Source organism: Euprymna scolopes, chromosome 1 (assembly GCF_053919585.1).
Source record: "Euprymna scolopes isolate OS-2025 chromosome 1, ASM5391958v1, whole genome shotgun sequence".
Lineage (NCBI taxonomy): Eukaryota > Metazoa > Mollusca > Cephalopoda > Sepiida > Sepiolidae > Euprymna > Euprymna scolopes.
The window spans coordinates 47,490,780-47,513,571 of NC_136482.1; the positions used below are offsets into that span (position 1 = coordinate 47,490,780).

The following is a 22,792-nucleotide window of genomic DNA, read 5'->3' on the forward strand; positions in this document are numbered from 1 at the left end:
AAAAAGCAAAACCATACTTCGTAAGTATCCACACTATTGATATAAAATGACGTTTTTCGCTCATGTTACGAATAATATATAAACCACTTAAAGCTTTACAGTTTTAAAACGAGAAAACATATCAATCACTATGAAAAGGAGATAGAAATAAACATTATGTAAATCCATAAATGAATTTCAATTAGCGATTGTGCCGGAATTACATTTGGTTTCTATCTTCGTTAAAACAGAAAATTATGTTCCGCATGATTACAAGTTTCGTTCTACGTGAATGTATGATTAACGATATAGACGTTACTTTATTTACATTGATTTTTCTCCTTTTGCATTTCCCTAATATTTATCAAAAAAGGTCAAATTTACATCTGATTATATATATATATATATATATATACATATATACATATATATATATATATATATATATATATATATAAATACATATATATATATGTTTCTATTAACACAGCGAATTTTATATTTTGCACCTCCTACATTCGGTAAAAAAAACACATGTCTGTATAAATAGTATTCGTTTTCATAAATATGTATTATTTAAGATATAACATAGTTAATATCCTGATACAAGGTTGTAACGATGTGTTTTTTTTCGATGAGTTATAGTTGGAACTATGATCACCTCATTGATTTAATATATGACGTAATTCAGTAGAAAATACAATGGCTATTGAATAATAAAAATCCTTTAAATTGGCATGCGATTTTTTACATGCTTGAAATTTGGAATTTTTCATCAATGCCTCTTCTGCCTATGCAACTAGTATTGAAAATATTGATTAGAATGCCAAAGGTATGTTCACCGTGATAAAAGAATGAAGATTTCCATAATAGTAATAGAAAGTCAAACATACTGAACCAGCTTAAAAATATATAGTTGACAACATCTAACAACCTCAAGCTCGTGTTTTGTTCTAAAATAAAATCCTACTAAGCAAGTACTTTGAAAATATCAAAGGAAGGGGCATATTTCTCTTTTGTAACATTGTTAATGCTTTATCCCTCCATAATACCTGCATTTTAGATAGGCCACCTTCGATCGGCGACCTTCTATCTGCGTGTATAACATGCTTGCTCAAAGGACAAAATAACGAAAACGATTTTTCTGCGCCACATATGTTGTCGAGCATCATTTCCTAATTTTAGTTAAGATCCTTTTTTTTGCATTCAACATCAGTAGTGTTTAATATCATCAAACAGGTGTTTACACTGTACAGTTTAAAAAAATACTTTGTTCGAACGGTATGTAACAGTGTGGATTGTGTCTCTTTTCTTTCTAATGTACTTTCTTATGATATTTCTGTATCTCTTCTTAGATATAACATTTCTTGTTAAGTATGTATTACAGGAAAATCAACAACGTGTATATTATATATAATTTAATGCATATATTAGACTTTAATGTAACGGCGCAAAACAAACAAATTAATAATCACATTATGAACAAACCGAAACAAACACAATAACGGCAGATAACTGTGCAGCATATTAAAATGTGTTTGGTCAAGTTTAATTCCTTGTTCTTTTGGGAGTTTTTTTGTACAAAAACAGACTACATTTCTGATATAAAAACACACACAATTTGTAATTTTTATAATATGTATAAGCTAAAACAATAATATATATTCTCGCCAGATTGAATGACAGATGTAGATGCTGTTCGAGTTTGAAGAAATAAGAATTAGTTTTTTAGAAATAATTCTACGAAATGACATTTGCGTGCTGGTAATGTAAAAGAAAATATTTCGATAATCCAATTAATCCTTTAATGGAATAAAAAAATCATGTCACATGTATTCACACTTAACATCTTAAAATATGAGTGCAATTACACATTTAGAAAAATAAAGTAATACTATTGCTACAAAATGATTGTCGTAAAAGTATTAGTCCATGATAAATAGTCACGGATTGATGTAATAGCTCTAGACCTTCGACATGAGGATTCGGACGATTATTTATAATAACATAGGAGAACATAGTGAGGATTCGGGCGATTATTTTGTTATTAGATTAGGAGAAAATATAAAAGAAATATCAAATAAAAAACATGCGAAAACAATAAAACAATAATACAACGTACACAGCATATTTTTTACTCTTTGTTGTTTACCACTTTGCTGTGGGTGGCTATTATTTAATATATTGCATGTTCACATTATATAAAAAGAAACCTGCATACACGTAGAGTTCAAGAAGCAGGAAACATGTAGAAAATTTAAAGTGAAGAAGCTGGTTTAAAGTAATGATAAAGATAAAATATTTCTAATAGATAGGCTTTGTTTTCGAAGCGATACAAATCAATATAATGCGAAAAACAATCTTTTTATTTTATATATAATAAATTTTAAATGGCAAGGGTTCTTTTTAAATGTATTTCTAGCATCGTATGGATCAGATATTCTCCAATTCTTTTATTTTCAAACTGAAAACAAGGTTGGAGAATACATTTTATTTCAAGCACATATTTGTCCCTATGCTTTTATACGGTTCAAACGTAAATATAATTATATAAAATATATGCGTATGGATTTTACATATTATGCACAACAGAAGTATATGATATCATCTTATATTGATACGAGAATACGGAGAAAGCATCTAGTACAATTAATTATAATGTTATTGAATTAAAGAAGACGCCACGATTCTGATCATTTTTTTCCAAGATAACATTAATGCAATTATTTTATTAATTCAAAAAGTAACAATCAATGGCAACACATAGTCTTGTGCCTTAGGCGTCTAGAATTTGGTTGTTTTCTTTGTAAAATATTTGTATTTGGAGAAAATATCATATCATATTTTCATATATTTGGTAGACAGTTCTTTCATATTGTGTGCGTGAGCATATGTTCTATAAAATAATAGTATCTGACCGTTTACATACGAAGATCTTCTCAAAGTATGAGGACCTATGTTTTATTCTTGGTCGTATGGGTTGGATTGAATCAAATTGCCTTATTGTGATGAATGAAATTATGCATTTAATACGTGAAAACGTTATCCAATGGTGAAGATATTGATAGTGCTTTAAAAGCAAGACTTTTCATAAGCATGCGTCTGAAGCAGACATGCATCAATTATATCAAACAAGCAGAAATAATTCAACGATAAACACCAACCAACGCTTGATGAACCTTTAAGAAGATCGAAATAGATTTAGTTTATGCCCAAACTGTTAGAAGATAGGTAATTCGATTTCCACGTAATAATAAAATTTTATCAGGAATGCGCGTTCCGGCGCACATGCAATCACCACAGTAGCAAAGATTGTTCAGGTATGTCATTATACTTGAAATCATGTTTTAATCCTTCGGATACACAACTTTTCTTTTTGGAGAATTCCTCCGAATTCTAACAGAGAAAAAAAACTGAATAGTTGTCGAGAATTGTTGAATTGTACCGAAGTGGATGTGATATATCTTAAACTGCATCACAGCAGCTGGCAAGAAGTAGTGTTATTATTACGATTGTGAGTCAAAATAGCAATCAACGAAGTGGAACCACTCGTTCTCCAGAGCAAAGAAGTATTTTAAGAAGGACACATCTGCAGGCAAAGTGATGCCCGCACTTTTTGAGACAGGAAGCATGTCATACGCCTGATTTTTTATAAATTATTATTTAAATCGGGGTTAACTGTAAACATTCATATCTATATTGAAACTTTCACAAAAATGAAATCTCCCATAGCCCATGGAAGGCCAGAGAAAAGTGAAATATTCCATTTTTTCTAAACGAAACCTCATGTAAAAAAAATATTGAAAGACAGAAGACTGATAAAATTCGGCTGTCGTACTCACCGCATAATCCGGTCAGACATTCATTTATTTGGGGTCTTTATTAAATCATTATGTTTTTTTCTGACTCAATGGAGTAATCGAGGACGTTAAAAATGGACCGAGTCGCATCAACGATCTTTTTCAGAGCTGGCAACATTTCATTGTATACACAGGCGATTATGTAAAAATTTAGTCTGAGTGAGGAATAATCGCCCAAACATGCGTCATGTAATTTATCTACCCCAGCACAATTTTTCCTGCGCTATTTTAATATCTATTCTTCTTTAATAATCCATATTTTATTTTTTTTAGAAATTCATATTTTCCTTTGATATTACTTACATATATACTTCAATTCCATTGCACGTCTTTTCATTTCTCCTCATAGGTGTAATTGTTTATATTGTTATTTTTTCTATTCTATTCACGTTTAATCCCCTTTATGCATACATCTTAATGCTTGTAATTCTCATATGGTAGATATCCTAATATACATTTTTTCTTTCAAATTTAAATTTTGTTAGGCCAACAGTATGTATATTGCATGTTTCATATAATACTGAAAGATCTCTACTAAGGATTTTGCTTAGCAATGTCATCACCTTAATAGTGTTTTTTTGTTATTTATTATTACGATATGTCTCTGGTGATATAATAACATTTATATCAAAATGTTTTCTTATATATATACATATATATATATATGTGTGTGTGTGTGTGTGTGTGTGTGTGCATATATATATATAGTCTTTGAAGTTATTAACCTTTAAAACTATACAATAATAAAAAAATAACATAAAAAATGTATCATTCGTTAGAAAACCATCAAGTCAGTAACTCAGTTAATCAACTGCAATAACTGCATCAACTCGCTCTCGACTTTACTATAGTACTTTTAATTTTTTAAGGGATCATCAGTTGTTTACCATGAAACACTGTTTCTGGGATTTAAAAACAAAACAGTATATTACATCATGACTCCCCAGCAGTGTTGATCAAACACAACCTCCCTTAATCTAAAGAAGAAGATAAGTTACAAACATTTAATCCAATTTCCTATTCTTAATTGCAATGACTATGCTATGCTTTCATGCTATAAAAATGAATTTCTTACCTGTGTGATTCATCAATTTCCAAATTAAAAATGGATATATTTTTTAATTCATCAGTCTTGTAGATTCGGATTAAAAAATCATCCCCAATATTATTAGTATTTTGTATATTTACATTCTTATTGATTTAAAATTAAATGTATGAAGGTTAAAAATATTTATACATATATACCCCTTTTTAAAAATGTATTATATGTAATTATAAATACATTTTAAACATTGCTAATATATTTTTCGATTCCCTTTATCAATATTGTCTGTTTAATCTTAAACGATTAAAAAGCATCAGGATAACGAACAAAAGCTTCATTTAATTGTTTAAATATTTTATTTTTATCCCCATCTTGTTTTATCTTCCTTGTTACTAAGCTAGAAACTAGTGGTACAAAATCTGTGAATTTTCAATTAACGCGAGCTATTCTCAAAATCTCGGACATAATGGTTCCAAAAAACATAAAAACAGGGCAGGTACTATCTTTATGCCGTATACGTACTATTTGAAAGGGGTAAGCGTTTCTTTTATCAAATATTTTGTGAAGAAAAATCCCATCCTCAATTTTTATATTTAAATCCAGAAATTGACAGAGTACAAAATAGACTTCTTGGCTTAGTGGGGGATGCCCTTTTCTCTTCCCTGCAGCCTCTTTCCCACAGAAGAGACGTTGCGAGCCTATCCTTGTTTTATCGTTATTTCCATGGCAGGTGCTCGTCTGAACTCCAATCTCTTGTCCCCCCTCGCCAATCTTTTACGAAAAACACCCGTCTAGCTTAATCCACTGTGAAAAATTTACCTCACTCTATATCTGTGCCTAAATCAAAACGCGGACTCCATGAACTAAGCTTCTTTCTAAGATCTGCACGCCTGTGGAACTCTATTCCCTCTGCCTGCTTCCCACCGGACTACAACTTGGATGTCTTCAAGTCAAACGTTAACAAATTTCTAATGAACCGCCCCCTTAAGTAAACACCTCATCAAATCTCCACACTAACGTAATGTACTTGCAATAACCTTTATCCCTGAGTAGTTTCCGGGCCTTGATAAGTGGTGATCAGTGTGCAAAAGAAATGTAGCCCTTTGTCCTCTATGTTCACAATGCAATTTTAATTCGTTTGGATGTACAAATGCTTTATTTTTCGAATTTATCATTATCGTGTATACATTTAAGGCCATCTATAAATCTCCTACATCCATGAAAGTTATATGTTTTAGATATATCAGTTTTTAAATAGTGACGGCATATATATATATATATATATATATATATATATATATATATATATATATATATATATATATATATATATATATATATATATACTCGAGTCTATGTAAATACAAATTTGCCCAAAATGGCGCAGGATCCAATCGCATTGAGATACCTATCGTTTGGAGTCATATTTTATTTCCTATTTGAAAATAGCATTCTTTAATAAGATGACGTATAAGTATTTAAAAATAACTTAAGAAACACTAGTTTTGCTATTTTTATTTTTATTACAGAAAGCTTAAGAGTTTGAAAAGTCTATATATTTATCCTTTCCACCTTCAAGATCAGACAAGGGAGGATGGGGTCTGGTGGTCTCCCTCCTTCTGCAGCCTTGGACTCTGCTATTGGCCAGCATTTGGTTGACAACCCGTGCTGTGCCGATAGATATAAAATAGAATGGTTCGAGGTGTTACATAGAGCGGACTCCAAAGAGCATTTAAAGATTTTGGTGTCTGTCTCTATTGCGGTGCTTCAACCTTCTTTTTACCTGCAAAAGGAAACATCCAACGCATTGTTTCTCTTTGAGGAACTTTGAATTTTTTTTTCCGTTTTTTTCTCCCTCGTTGTGCCAATATTTTAATTTTTTTAAACGTAAATAAATTTATTGTTGTGTCCCCGTACTTTTGGCATATTTAATTAGTTCCCCATTAGAACTCTTTATTTTCGACATAATATTATTTTGTACACTATCGATTGTCTCCTGATGAGATGATAGCCGAAAGAGCTCTTGAGAAACTTCCACTTATTATTTTCAAAACTGTGTATATATATATGTGTCTGTGTGTGTGTGTATATATGTATGTATATATATATATATATTGTATATTTAGTCTAACTAAACTAAACTATAGCTAATAAACTATATAACTATATCTTTCAGAGAAGGGTGGTTTAATAGAGATCTATAGGCGTTCTTCCCTTTCTGTACTGTTATTAGGTTAACAATACTTTAATTTTCACACTCCACATGATGAGAAAATGTACGACTTTTATTTGGATGTTTTCTTTGGTCTTTCGTTACCCGATAACACCTCTCTTTTTTATTTGGACGCGATAACCTTTGCCGATTCCATGTCATTTTCAATTTGAGTGTAGGGTACGTATTCTATAACCTATATCGTCCTTTATTCCCAGCTACCGATTAACCAGAGTCAAACCGAGGCATCCCTTGCCTATCAGAAAAAGAAAACAACTTCATGTACCTCGTCTGTTGGTTTCTCTTAACAACGAGTGTCTTAACAAATATAATCTTTCTATTCTAGCCATTCATCTCATCAATGGTTTCCATTTATTTATTCCCACTGCGTTTTAGGATCCAAACAGAAAATGCCGAGTATTTTTATTGGCCTTTTCACAAAATACCTTTCTATCATAAACAACCACTCAGGCATTCAAGTTCTAGAACCCTAAAAACTTCAGAAAAAGATCTGAAAAATATCACACTCTCTAACTATAACCCTAACCACATAGACCTCTGCGCTTAACAAGAAAGGTGTTTTCGAAACACTTTACTATTATTTCATGGAAATATGTGAAACTTTTCGAATATATATACATCGAAGCGCTCAAAATACAAAGCTAGTATTATTCTAACATACTTCTGAGAAAGACTTAAGACGTTAACTTATACTATATTTATCTCTTAAGAACATAAATTCTATGTTACTTGATATGATATTGCGGCCTTTAATTATTTTACTACTTATTCGTTCTACTAATCTCTCTAATATAATTCGCAAAATAATGCCTCCGTACGTTGTTATTACCATCTGCCACCAGTAATATGTGTTAAGGAAGTATTCTTTGTTTTCTTAAGCTGCGCATTTTGCAGCAAGTTTTGATCTTAGCGGCTACCCCAGATCTATTCTGACGCTATATAAAGGAGGCTCTTTTTCTATCCACTAGACGCAGATACAACTAGCATCTCCCACACGAAAACTCCGCTAAAAAAAACGATATCTGTTCTTGCAGCTTCAAATTTTCCACTTCATGTTGCCTCTACACTTTTTTCCCAAAAAAAACATTGAAAAGCAAGTCGAATTTTTTTTTTATTTAAGCGACTGTGTTTCGAAAAAACATTACAGAAATCACCGTTATTTGACCTTCAGCTCCTGTGTTTTTTAACCGAAAATTATAGGCTGAACCTCAATTGTATTCCGCACTATAGTTACTGTGTAATACTGCTTTTTTTAAATCTAGATTTAACTTATCTAGAGCGTGCAACTTCAAACAAAATATACATACATATAGCAATACACAGTCAAACTAAATAACAAATTTATAGGCATTACCTAAGACAAGAAGAAAACTTCACAGGGTACCACAAAAGACAATTGTCAATATTTATAACGAGAAAATAAAATTATAAAACTGAAAAGTTCACTGTTTACTTGAATACAGAAATTACGTTACTCCTGGAAAACGTTAATTTTCTTTTTTAAGACAAGATAAACATCTAATTTTTCCGTTTTCCTCTTTTTAAAATTGCTACGTTTTAAGTGAAAACATTACACAAACATAGGAAGATGCACACTTTGAGTAACTGTTTTTCCAAACATTTTATAAACGAATACAGGTGCGGATTGTCGAAATATATATATATATATATATATATATATATATATATATATATATATATATATATATATGTTTATATATATATATATATATACATACATATATATACATAAGTTCATTTTTTCTAAACAAACATATTTTATCATTATTTAATCAGAATATAAAATAGTCACATACTCAACAATTTCTTTTAACGAACATATTTTTCATTCTTTATCAGAAACTGGTTTCAGCATATCGCATTTTCCTTAATTACTTTAATACGTTTTGTCCTCGTGCGTGAGTGGACATGTTTCTTTATTTTCTCTTACTATTGCGTCGCAAAGACTTACTGAGACAAAATATAACGCGGACTCAGAACAGGGTATGGTAATTACATTTATATTCTGAGAGAGTCATTTATAACAGAGCTAGGAGAGATGCGAATTCTTATTGAAGGATTGGGTTATACAGTTCTTTTATATCGGAGGGGAGATATTTAACTTATGATAGAGACGGATACTTAATTCTTTAAGGGACTTATATAAAGTTCGTTTACAGAGATATTTATAGATGAGACACAATTACCTTTCAGTTAGGCCAATGACGACACGAAGGCAAACAGTTACAAAATATAGATGGTAAGTTTTATTCATCAGCCGGCTGAGTGATGACCCAGAAATCCAATATTATATAGCTACATGGTCTGCCCACGTTTCCCTTCGCCTCTAAGGCATAAGATCCACTAAGTTCTTGTCCGAATTTCGTCTTTAACTGCCTTTCTCACTGTCTGACATTCTGTAACTTCGAACCCTGCCCCAATATAGTGAGAATCTCCTTTCTTTTTAACGTCCCATGTGCGGGACTTTATCACGTTTTAATTCACCGTTGCCCTTTGCACATGTATATAACACCTCTTATAAAAAAAGGAAATCCGTAAATTAAATTTTAAGTAATTTTTAAAACATCTGTTTATCAAACCTTGTACAGAACAATATAAAACATGAACGCATATGAGTAAATAAACACACGTGTGCCCATATAATTATTTACAAAATTATGGCCCTACTATAAAAATCGACCCTGGTAAAAACTGGTTAATTTCTTAGATATAAACTTTAATCTTGAAAAGTCTACTTTTTAACCCTATCATAAACCTAACCAATCTGTACTATCTGTCTATATAGAATCAAACCCCCCTAAATCAATATTGAAATCAATAGTTTCCAATGTTTCTTTAAGAATTTCTACACTATGTTCTAACAACAAAAATGAAAACTATTAAAATGAAGCGCTTAAAAACTCAGAATACAAATTACAAATCAAATCCATAAATAAAAATGATATAAACAAATACTGCATTGAAAATAAACCTAATAAAAGCATAATAACCTATAATATGACCATGCCATCCCGCATACGAATGACAAAAAATGACCCAAATGAAAAAAATCAAAGCAAAATGGAACCGCAAGTATGAGCCACAAATAAACAACAAACCAAAGTCTGTAAGCGTAAAGGACAGGCATAGGGAGATCCATAGCCAGATAATTCTTTAAAATTTTAGAAAAAGCTTTAAAGCCCCTTATATATGCAGTGACATCTTTCATAAAAACACGACCAAAATGTCTTACTCAACAATTGTAAACCTTCATCAAAAATAATTACTTCTATCAATATAAAAATTAATGAGATACAAATACAAATACAGAAACTCTAGCAGGTTGTAACAAGCACACTTTTAAAATTCCCTCCCTGGTGAACCAAACCACTTAATCTAAACATATTTTGCACCTCAATGATGAGCAGCTTTCCTTCAATTTAAAATGAGACATAACAGGATCATATACAGGATATATGCAGGGGGGACAGATTCTGTGCTCTTTGTAGATATGAAGCACTAAACATTTTAAAATATGATGATATAAAAAAAATTAAACCACCCTCCTAAATTCAAGGGATGAACTTTTATCCCCATGCATTCATAAACTTTGGATACATATTTAACAAATATAAACCACCATATGTCATTAAAAATGTTTCTTATTAATAATCGATCCTAGAGTTTTTAATTTATAATGTAATATATTTATTAATAAAATTGTATCATTATTATTGTTATTATTATTGTTATTATTATTATTATTATTATTATTAATATTATTATTATCATTAGTCTATCTGATATATTTACAATTATGTTATATCTTATTTAAATATCAATTTAAATTTTACCTTTTCATGTTAGTATTTTACATTTTCATGTTAGTATTTTACCTTTTCATGTTTCAATAAAAAATTAAATGAGTAAAATATAATAAATTTTATTCAATATTATCCTTGTATATAATGTAAATAAGCTGATTATCTCCCTTTGATAATTTTACTAAACAAATGCGATTATCTCCCGTGATTTTTAATATATTTATTTGATTTCAATTAGGCGTTATTAAATTATTCTAATGGTTAAACATATTCCATTGGGGTTCACATTGAAAATTCCACATTTCGAGCATTCATAAGCTAAAATAAGCATCAAAATGAAGTATTTGACGAAAATTACGATTTGCAAAAGGCGAGCCATTTGAATATATATATATATATATATATATATATATATATATATATATATATATATTTGTTAAATGTTCTTAAAAACATTATTATAATCTTATATTAAAACCAAATTCAGTTTTATAATTTTATTGTAATTTTTATTCTCAACCCATATTAATTTGCTTATCAACATCAATAAGTAAATATTTTCCTTTGTATTTCAATATTTTCCAGATACATCCGCCTGACTTAAAAACGGCAATGTTTATTTATGGTGTCTTTATAAAAAAAAAACACACCAAATATGTTTTTGCTGATGAGGAGACTCTGGTTCAAAATAACCTATATGTTAAAATTATTGTCCATCACTTAATGTCTATCGCAATAAAACATCGTCTCCGATACGATCGTACACATTTAGTGGGTATGTTGTGTTCCTTCTTATGAAACAGATTTTCTATTTTTAATTTTAATTTTAATTATAAATTAGCAATCACTTTCCCAAATATACATATATATGTATATATATATATATATATATATATATATATATATATATATATATATACATATATATATATACATATACACAAATATATATACGGATAAATATATATATTTATTTAATTTTATGTAGAGTTATATATTTATATATATAAAGTATTTATATATATGTATATATATATTTAGATATATTTATATACATTTATATATATATTTAGATATACGTATATACATATGCATATGCATATATACATAAATATAAATACAAATATATATATATATATATATATATACATACACACACAACCATATATATATATATATATATATATATATATATATATATATATATATTCAATCTCTATCTCACCGAAATTAAAGACGCTGACCGGCGCTAAGGGTTTCAAATAAGAAAATTTGTACCCATCGTCCTTTTATGGTTTTTAGCTGTAATAATAGTTTAATGACTCTAAATGAGTCAAACTTGAAAAAAATTTTGATATATTTTGTATATTCATCTTAGTTGTATTTTCCTCATTTTTAGTTTCTAACCAGTGTTAATATTGTTCAGTGGTAACATCATACGCTTTGAATGGTAAGAGTTCAGTTTTGATACTAACTGTCGATGGCAACAAATCATTTTCGTATTACTGTTGAAATCACGACTTCATTAGTTAAATAATATACGTCCCTTGGGAAATTTTAATATTATAGTCAGGCGTATATTACGACCGGGCAAAGCCGGTCGCCGCCACTATATATATATATATATATATATATATATATATATATATATATATATATATATATATATATATATAAATTATGTATTATATACGTATTAGATAAATATATATATATTATAAGCAATATATATTAATATTATATATATATGTGTGTGTATGTGCGTGTGTGTGTATGTGTGTGTGGGGGGATATCAAGTCATAAACGTCGTACTTTCACAATGCCCCAACCTTTTTTTATTATTGGGCTTCATCCGGATATCGCAAATTTTTACATATTTTATAGCGGTTTACTGACCTTTTATAATTTTTTTTTTCTTTCCATAGACCTTGCACGGAGAGAACTTTTTCCTTCTACACAAATAGGTCATAGTGCAAAAAAATATTGAGGCGTGAATCTATTTTGAACTAATATAACTATTATTTTATATTTTGTTTGTTTTATTTTTCATGCGAATAGGTTACACTCCTTTTGTATTATCGCTACATACGTTAAATTTTTGACTATTTCTTTTGCCAACCACATCCACAGTTACACACGGAGCTGTCAAATCCGAAATCCATTTGAAACATAGGAATGGGGTTACATGCCCATGCCGAATGCCTTTCTTTACATGAGAAGTTTGTTCTTCGGGGTATAATCCCGTTTACGGGCCCTGCTAGTATATATATATATATATATATATATATATATATATATATATATATATATATATATATATATATATATATATATATATATTGTGGGGTACAGATATTCCTTCATTACAAGTCCTTTGGCGCTAGAGTTGAGGCGACCTAACAAGTTGAAAGGTTATAGTCATGAATTTGCACACACGCGGTTTGCAGCTTCTTTTATCATCGTTGTAAGATTAAAGAGACAGAAACTAGTTTTGGTTGATTTTTTTTGCGACTAAGCATCTTTTTTTAAGTGGCAGCGCTGCTCACCCAGATTATAGGCAATATCAGGAAGAGGTTACCTAAAAATTGTTTGATCCTATTTCCCGATGGTAATTTACCAGCGACTGATTTTTCTTTTTTTTTCATTTCTGCGGGGTAAGCAAAAAATAAATCAATGTGTTTTTTATTTTTAAAAATCAATAAATATTTGAATATCGCTACCTCAAAATAAGGACACTTTTTGATACATAAGAGTCGGTTTATCCAGAGCTAAGTATAACTTTTGCGAGTGAATTAGCTAGATACACCATGGATTTTTTTGCTTTATCTTAAATAATTTTTTATGATAAAGATGGACTTACTGAAAATAGTGCAGTATATTCCTTTCTCTCGAAAAGCTAACCCACAACAGTAAAAAGGGAATGCGGAGTTAGTTTTGTTACCACCTCCCATTTGGAAAAAAATGCAGAATAAGAGATCGAATTAGGTTACCGAGAGAACATTTACTCATGATCGTTACGTGTGTGTTATCTCAGTATATGTCCCTACTTTGGATAGTAGCCAGGATGTCAAAATGAGATTTATAAAGATCTAAGAAATTGCATCGAAGGGATACTAAAAGCAAATAAGATATTGTCGTTTGGCGACTTTAATGCAGGAGTTGGACGTGATCACAAAACATGGAGTGTCTTAGGAAAATAAAACTTTGGTAAGGTAAATGATAATAAGATTTTTATTTTTCAGTGCAGTTGTGCACTGAAGAAAACCTTGCGGGATATAACATCTTCTACAGACGAACTCCTTTCACAGCATAACTTGGATACACCCTAGATCAAAGTATGGTCATATCCTTTGTTATATCATTATGTTCAAGCGTGATCTCTAAGATATGTTTACTGTAAGAGTTATTCAGGGTGTAAGCTGTGACAATTATCACAATCCTGTTCGTGGTTAACTTCAGTTGTGAATAAAGAAAAATAGGCCCGAGGCAATGGAGTAAAGGTGCTTAAATGTGTCGAAGTGTCTATGGTACCAAACAAGGAAGCGGGTAAAACTCATAGAGCATCATTTATTAATACCTTATTTGACGGAATTGGGAAGGATTCAAGTCAGAATACATAACAAAAGAGCTTAAATTCTTAACATTAAAAAATTAAACATAGTGACTGGTTTGGTTAAAATGATGTTACATATACTTTAAAATGATGTTACATATACTTTGAAAGAAAAATAAATGGCTAAGCAGATATGCTTGAGTTCTAATTGGCCAGCATAAATAACTGGGGAAAAGGAGTATAAAGAAGAAGAAAAAATACAGCGTGAGACACGCTGAAAGAAGATTAAGTCGTACGCCATATTGTCAGCAGCCATTCAGGTAAAGTATGAGCGCAAAATTTGCAAAGATATGCATTACAAAATCAGACAAGTTTTCTTACTGCAACATTGGCACCTGTTAAATCAAAAGATCGTTCATAAAACGATGGATGGATCCCTTTTTATATATTTTTGATAATCCGCCTAGACAGTATAAGATACTGGTTTAATTATTGTTATTTAGAAGAGATAGCGTAATCAACACAGTCAATGCACTCCTCTTTGCTGATCAACATAATAACCATATCCCTCAAGATTGGATTGATTCAAAGTAAGTCCCAATGTACAAAGAAATTGGGTAAAGAATGGAGTGTGGTAATTATGGAAGCATTTGCTTGCTTGGAGCAGAAGAATAAGTTTTAGCAAAGATGTTGTTTAATTAATTGAAATAGGTATGTACCTCTCTCATCACATGAATCAATATCTTTTTCGATGTGGTCGCGGAACAATGGGTATGATATTCCCTGTACGAGAGCTAATGCAAAAATGTATGCAGCCACGAGGAATTCCTAAACAACTGTTTTATGGCGAGAAAATTAGAGGTAAAAGACCAAAATGTAAACCAAGAAAAAGGTTATAATCTTTTTGAAAAACTAATTTAAGTACTTGTGATGTATGAGGATAACTAGGAAACCCAAATAATATATTGACTACTGTGGAGCAAAATCCTTTTATAGGCACGCGTGAAGAACTTGTTGTCTTAAAACGTATTTTCAGATAGCAGGACAAACATGTAATGTCAGAGAAATTACAACAGGAACTGAAGTGCACTGTATGTGGCAAATACCTTTTATCATAAGCGGGTTTTGTAAATAATCTGCAATCATAAAATCAGAGACGGGAACCACAGTCTTATGGGGAGGTTTTACACAACATCCTGCAACGATAAGTTTTCATATCTGTAGTCCAACTTGAAATCTAAACATGGCCTGACACGGCAATCTGAGAATTCACAATATTATTATGGGATCAAATTTACAAGAATGAACACTTTTATGTAACATATGTGTACTTTCATGTAGGACTAAAGCTGGATTAAAAAGTAAGTTACGTACACACAGACGTACAATGTTTAACAGAATAAATGGCAAGAGGAAGCAGTCATCTTGTATGTGTGTATGTCTGCGGGTCTGTGTGTGTCCGACTTTGTATATCTGCGTGTGTAATATTATATCACTATTATTAAGATAATACATTTTCTGAAAAGATAAATTATTTCCAATATCTATATTGTTCTATAAGATTAAACTCCGATAATTTATTTGAGTCTACAATGTATTTACTTGACTGTAAAATATTATATGTGTTATGAAGACATTGAAATTCATCGAATGCTGCTTTTGGGTTAAATTTAAGAAACAGCAGACTATTTAAATTATCACATAAAAGAATATGGCGATATAAGTGTGCTTACAACGATATAAAACCGCAAATTTGTAAATATGTTCTTTTTGATATCTAATAATTAATTTAAATTTAGAACAACATTTATTACTATTAGATTTTTCAGTGAAATCCAATCCCTATTTATTCACCCTGTATGAAACTGAATACACAAACCCTTATGACTAAACACGTGTTCTAAAATTATGATTATTTGTTAAACATTATACAAATTAATCCTGAACATACACAACGTAAGATGCATACAAAGTCTAACCTTCATGGCTGTATTAATGTAAACATTAAAGTGTGGCATATTATTGAGATTATAGTTGCACCAACATAATCTACTCTGACGTAATCTTCAGTATCAGCCAGATTGCAAGATTTTGTTCAGTGACATCATTATGTAGGCATTACGGACACGTTACATTATAAGAGAATAATATTGACAAGCATAAGCGAACAAGGATAATTTGCCACTACTCACAAATAGCAAATAAATCAAATATAAGAATCATGCGGCGCGTATCAAACGGCAAATGAAATCAGAATGCAGAAAAGAGATCAAAGAATGCGCTGATGAATTAATACATGCATATCAATATATATATATATATATATATATATATGTAGATATAGATGTAGATATATAAAGCTATCAAATAGAAAAAAATGTAACTATTTATCCAATTCATCGAGTTAGTCAATTAAACTAATATGCATATAAACATCATACAGATCAGTATTACGTGTTACGCTTTTAGAATTAAACAGGTATTATATCGGCGAAGACTGACATAACATGTTGAGCTTTTATAATATGGTATATGTGGTATGAATGTGAAAGCTTATATCAATATTGAATAATAGATATAAAATTCCATTAAGTAGTAAAATTTGAAATTGTTTAGGTAATATTTTTGCAATGTAAGGAATTTACAATATACCCCTAACAGTTAAATGATGCATTACACAATTTGACCATGTTTATTAAAACTATATGTGGGTGTATGAATATGTACATATATATATATATATATATATATATATATATATATATATATATATATACATACATTTATATACATATATATGTGTGTGTATTCATATATATGTGTGTGTGTACACACATATATAAATATGTGCATGTATATATATATGCATCTATATATATGTATGTACACATATATACATATATATATTCATAGGTATGTGTACATGTAAATGTGTGTGTGTATTTGCAACTAGAAAATATTTGCTGCACAAAACCGATGTGATTATGTAAACATAAACACAGAATTCGTGTAAAATGTAATCGTACCAAATAAATATACGTAATTTCAAATGGTATTGATGCTTCGAAAGTTCTCCGTTATATGACATACTCTAGAAGAGTATACAGTATAAATATATCTCATGTATATGTAAATACATGTAGAAAAATATTTTTAAAAATCAAACTCATAGGTAATAGAAAATCATAAAATTCACTAAAATTAAATCATAAGCTTCACTAAAATTACAGTATACTGCAGTAAATATGGAATTTACTTCGGGGAACATTTTTGGGTTTTTACGAAAGCATAATTACCAGAATAATAAAGAATAGAAATTTCGAAATAATAATGTATTTGTAATATTATTACATTAAATTATCCATTGATAATAAACAGTGACAAACATAGGCAATTTCTCAATTGCTCGTAAGATACAGAAAAATAGTGTATCTTAATATATTTCAAAATAAACTAGAAATTAATATAGATAAAATAAATTTAAAAAATAAATGCTAAAACTATTTGCATAATATATATGGCGGCGTTTTTTACTTATGAAAATCTATACATGCGTATATATATATATATATATATATATATATATATATATATATATATATATATATATATATATGCGTGTGTGTATGTGTGCGTCTGTGTGCGTGTATTTATGTGAGAGTGAGAGGGCATGTGGTGTGCATCATAGCAAATTTTTCTCCCAGTGTATGCTGCATCTATGAGAAACAAAACTCAGAATATGTGTGTTATGGTTCGACTGTACTCCAATAACGCAATGTGGTCTTTAACTATTACCATGCCTCATCAACATTCCAGCTTAGAAGCAATGTTTATCCAATTAATAATAATGCAAATCGTTTAATTGGACGTTTCCTTTTACAATTATTTTCATATGCAGGACTGATTTATGTATATAAACTATTTTATCCAAATATTATTAAAAATTATATTTCTTTTCATATAATCATAAATACCTTATGCTGTGATTCCATATTTATGCTTACATTTCTTTTGTTTTCTTTTTAGATTCTGGCCGGCGAAACCATCAATTACCTGTTCTGAAACCAAAATAAATGCCATTTTCAAAAGAAACTATTTCCTTGGTAATAAGAAAAGCACCACTATAATGATTTCGCTGATAACGCAGTAGCTTTCCTGACCATCTTTCTTGCCAAAAACCAAAATTATTTTTCAGTCATCTGATTAATTTTACATAGAGAATACAACAAATATCATTCTTATTTTTTACATTATATTCTAACACATGATTTACATATTTATTTTTAATATTTAGCTTAATTGCAGTAATGGGAGGGATTATATATTTTATCTAATCTGATGTTTTTTTTTAAAGGAGTATCACTTATATAAAAGTAAACAAACAATAAGTACATAATAAAAGATAGCATAATTCCAATTACTGTTTTTTGGGGAGATGAACTCTTGTAAAAATTTTATTTAATAAAAATAAGTGATCAATAATGAATTTCTGCTATTTTCCTTATATAAATTTATAATTCCTTTTGTTCAGTCTCTATAAATAAAAAACACATAAATGATTAATTGTAATAAATATTCTAATTTAATCTAATACACACTAAACACACACACACATATATATATATATGTGTGTATAAATATAATATATATATATATATGTATATAAATACATATAAATTAATAATAACTATTATATTCCGACTTTATATTTAAAATTGCGTGATTCGTTTTCTGCAATTTTCTAAAAGTCGTTTTTGACACGCACACAGTCTGAGGAAAAAATCACGCATACATTTTCTGTAAGGCTGCGAATATTCATTTTCATGCAACTCATACAGAAACTGCCTATTTGCTAAGTGATTAATATATATCTGGATATTGCTAATAGATTTCTGCTGTAAAAAGCAATTTTCTTGAAGAACCATCAAAACCCAACAATCTTCATGTTATTCGTTTTGCGTAAAGAATGTTTCCCTTAAATAAACATTTCGTGTAGGAAAGAAAAATCCTCAATAAATCGACATAAATTTCTGCCGAATTCAGATCTGCGTAAGACATGTATTTACATGCGTATTTCGAATTTATATGACCATTACATATATAAGTTAGCAAGTTGAAATGGTAGAATATTAATAGATTAGGTAAAATCAGATGTAAGTGTACTTTAATTTGTAACGTATTAAATTTAATTTATTTTTTCCTGTATGAAATACCGAAACAATAATACCACATACTATATTGAGAGCAAATGATTTTGTTTGTATGTACTTATATGATATAGTATAATTATTTTAAATTAATTTTTTTTTATTTCAAATGTGTATAAAACGTCACTTTATAATAATTTAAACAAGTTCCTTAATATAAATGTACGTATATATTTTCGCTATCTAATATACATATATATATATATATATGTATATATGTGCGTATGTGTGTATGTATAATATATATTCTCTAATTAGAAAATAAGGCACTTATTTTATCGAGGTATATAATAACAAACGTTAGTTGTATTCTTAACTAACAACAGTGTCCTTAGCGATAAAAAATTAAATTATATTTTTACATTTTTATTACTTTAATTTACAGATAAATCCACAGACATATTTAATTTCACAGTATTTTATTATACATCTGATCCTTCCTAATAACCGAATAGCTCTTCTTTATTAGATATCATTTTACACTTTTCTATAAATATGTGCTCAATTGCTTGAATGGATTTACAAATCGCACAATGTACTAACATCATAGATGATGCCATATTATTCCAGTTTCTTTTTATGCTAGGAAATATCATACAATTTTAATCTGTAGACATACATACATTACATATCTCATCTTCTACAAAACTGCTCTCGCTTACTTTTTAATGGCGTAATAATAACTAATTTTTATATCATACTAAATACCTATATTACTAAGGGATCCTGTATGTAATTTCATTCGTTGTAACGTATGCAAATGATATTGGAATTCCTCTTGACAGGTCTTATTTGGCCTGAAAAAGATAAACACAAATTTATGCATGCTGGCTTTATACGGTGTCTTCACTAAGAAGATCGATAAACTAGACGTATATTTGGCAAGAAATGTTTGTAAGTCTGTAGTTGATTTTCGCAAGGGCATGGTTAAATAGAAAAGAAACAAAAAACATCGAACGATTCACAATTCATACACATAAAGAGCATATTTTAAACACTCTTAATAATTGCAATATGTTTTTCCTTATTTGTATTTATCTAAAATCAAATTAAAACACGTTGCAACGCTGAATTGTAAATCACTCAAACTTCGATGTTATTTGCTGTGAGACTTTTGAGATAATCGATCTGTTTGTCAATAAATACTTCGATTTATGTATCGATTAATTCCCCCCCATCAAAGTTTATTCAAAGAATATTTTATTATCACTTTAATATTGGCAAAAGATAAATACACAGACAAACAGAAATCAATGCCTATTAATAAAGTGTTTAAGCTTTGACAAACGCATATTGCCCTCATAAAATTCGTTCTCGGGAAAGCCTGTTTAACTCTAACTCATTAAGTAATAAACATATCATTATGTAACAAGAATTAACGAATAAAATAATGACAACACAGTACGTAATTTATACGCATGAAGCAAGCGTATGCAAATGAAAACTTACTTTACTGTCCAAATAAAACATGTATGCATAATGTATCAATTAAATAAATGCTATTAGATATATGAACACCTGCATTAAAGACCTGTATTTGTCCGAGAATTGGTATGAGAGTGTGAAATATAAACACCTTTATATATATACATATATCTATAGAAATCTATCTATATATATTTCTATATATATTTATATATATATCTACATATATATATATACACATATATATACATGTTTGTGTATTTCTATATATGTATACATCTATAATTTTGTTTATTCCGCAAAGAAACATTAAGTTATTTCCAAACTTTAAATGAAAATACAGATATTTTAGTAGGAATGCTTCATTAAAAACCTATAAAAAATGTAAAAAATACATCTAAGCGAAATCGTTGTAATAAAACTTACTACATAAGGAAGAAATACTAAAAAATATTTCTCTAAAAACAAAGAGTAATGCACATCTACGTATATTGGATCACAAAATGACTGCATAAATAGTCTTATTGCATTATTAAATACAATCAAACACTATTTTCTCGTTTTGGGAGCAGTGATTTAGAGTAAATGCTGGTGCAGGTAAACGGGAACATTCACTCACATACGCTATTTCTAACCAGCCATTGGATACTTGGAAACATAATCTTATTTAGTGAGTTCAAGTTTGTGGAATAACAAACGTGTATATGTAGCAGTGGATATCCAATTTTCAGGTAAGTTGTTATGAAAATGTACATTTAAAAAAAAGAAAAAAAAGAAAAAAAACAAATAAAATAAAAAAAACAAAAAAAAATAATAATTATAATTAAGTATCGCTTTGTTTTGTGTTCTATGTCTTAATATACTGTCATGACGTAATGTATGTAACATAAGATTAATATATAAATGAAGGGTGACCAAGTCTTCGAGTTGTTGCGGTACCTGTCGGAGATTGCAAGCGCCCAAGTGACGGTGGCTGTGGCGATATTGCTTTTAACTAATCACTTTGCGTGAGGTGAAGCAGTTGGGTCTTCACACATCAGATTCACATTCGTCTGGATTTATTATTGACATATCATATAGGATACTTTGGTAGAAAAAGCATCCATTCCATCACATCTTTATTGTCATTACTGATCATATTCTTTTGTGGATAAAAAACTTATATCAAATAATATGGGAAAGAAAATGTATATACTATTTTTAATCAAATTGTAATAAAACTCATTGGCTGTTTTATTTTTATACTAAAAATACTGTTATGATTTTTTTTATAATTGCACGCAATATACACACATCATATATTTTTGTCAGTGATTATGTCTTGTTTTTTTTTTTTTTTTCAAATACAGTGTGTCCCAAAAGAAGCGGACGGATTTTAAATTTTATTAATTTCCTTTATCTTTTACTTATACTTACCAATTTTCAAATGTAATTAGATGAGCCTCCCCGTGACTTTTTAAGACATGGATCGATATCAAGTGTACTTAGTCCAATTATATTTACACAAGTAAATCTAGAGATCTTGTTTACAAGGTCTAATTTTAGTTATGAAAAATGATGTTACCCAAATGTCCACCAATTCCAATTACTTCATCCGCCGTAACTTCACACAATACTGTACATTGTTGATGGTGTAATTGCCGTTGGCCTTTGCGTGGGGAGTTTC

The 22,792-nt window shown here is 29.3% G+C and overlaps 1 protein-coding gene across 3 annotated transcripts in view; it reads left to right on the top strand.

Moving 5' to 3' along the window:
• The window catches only part of LOC145294368 (uncharacterized), a 1,286,825-nt gene that overhangs the window by 328,282 nt on the left and 935,751 nt on the right, over nucleotides 1-22,792 (top strand). For all 3 annotated transcript variants that reach the window (XM_080141377.1, XM_080141396.1, XM_080141385.1), the window contains exon 3: nucleotides 18,521-21,857. The gene's annotated coding sequence lies outside the window, so the exon portion shown is untranslated. The remainder of the gene's footprint in view (nucleotides 1-18,520; nucleotides 21,858-22,792) is intronic.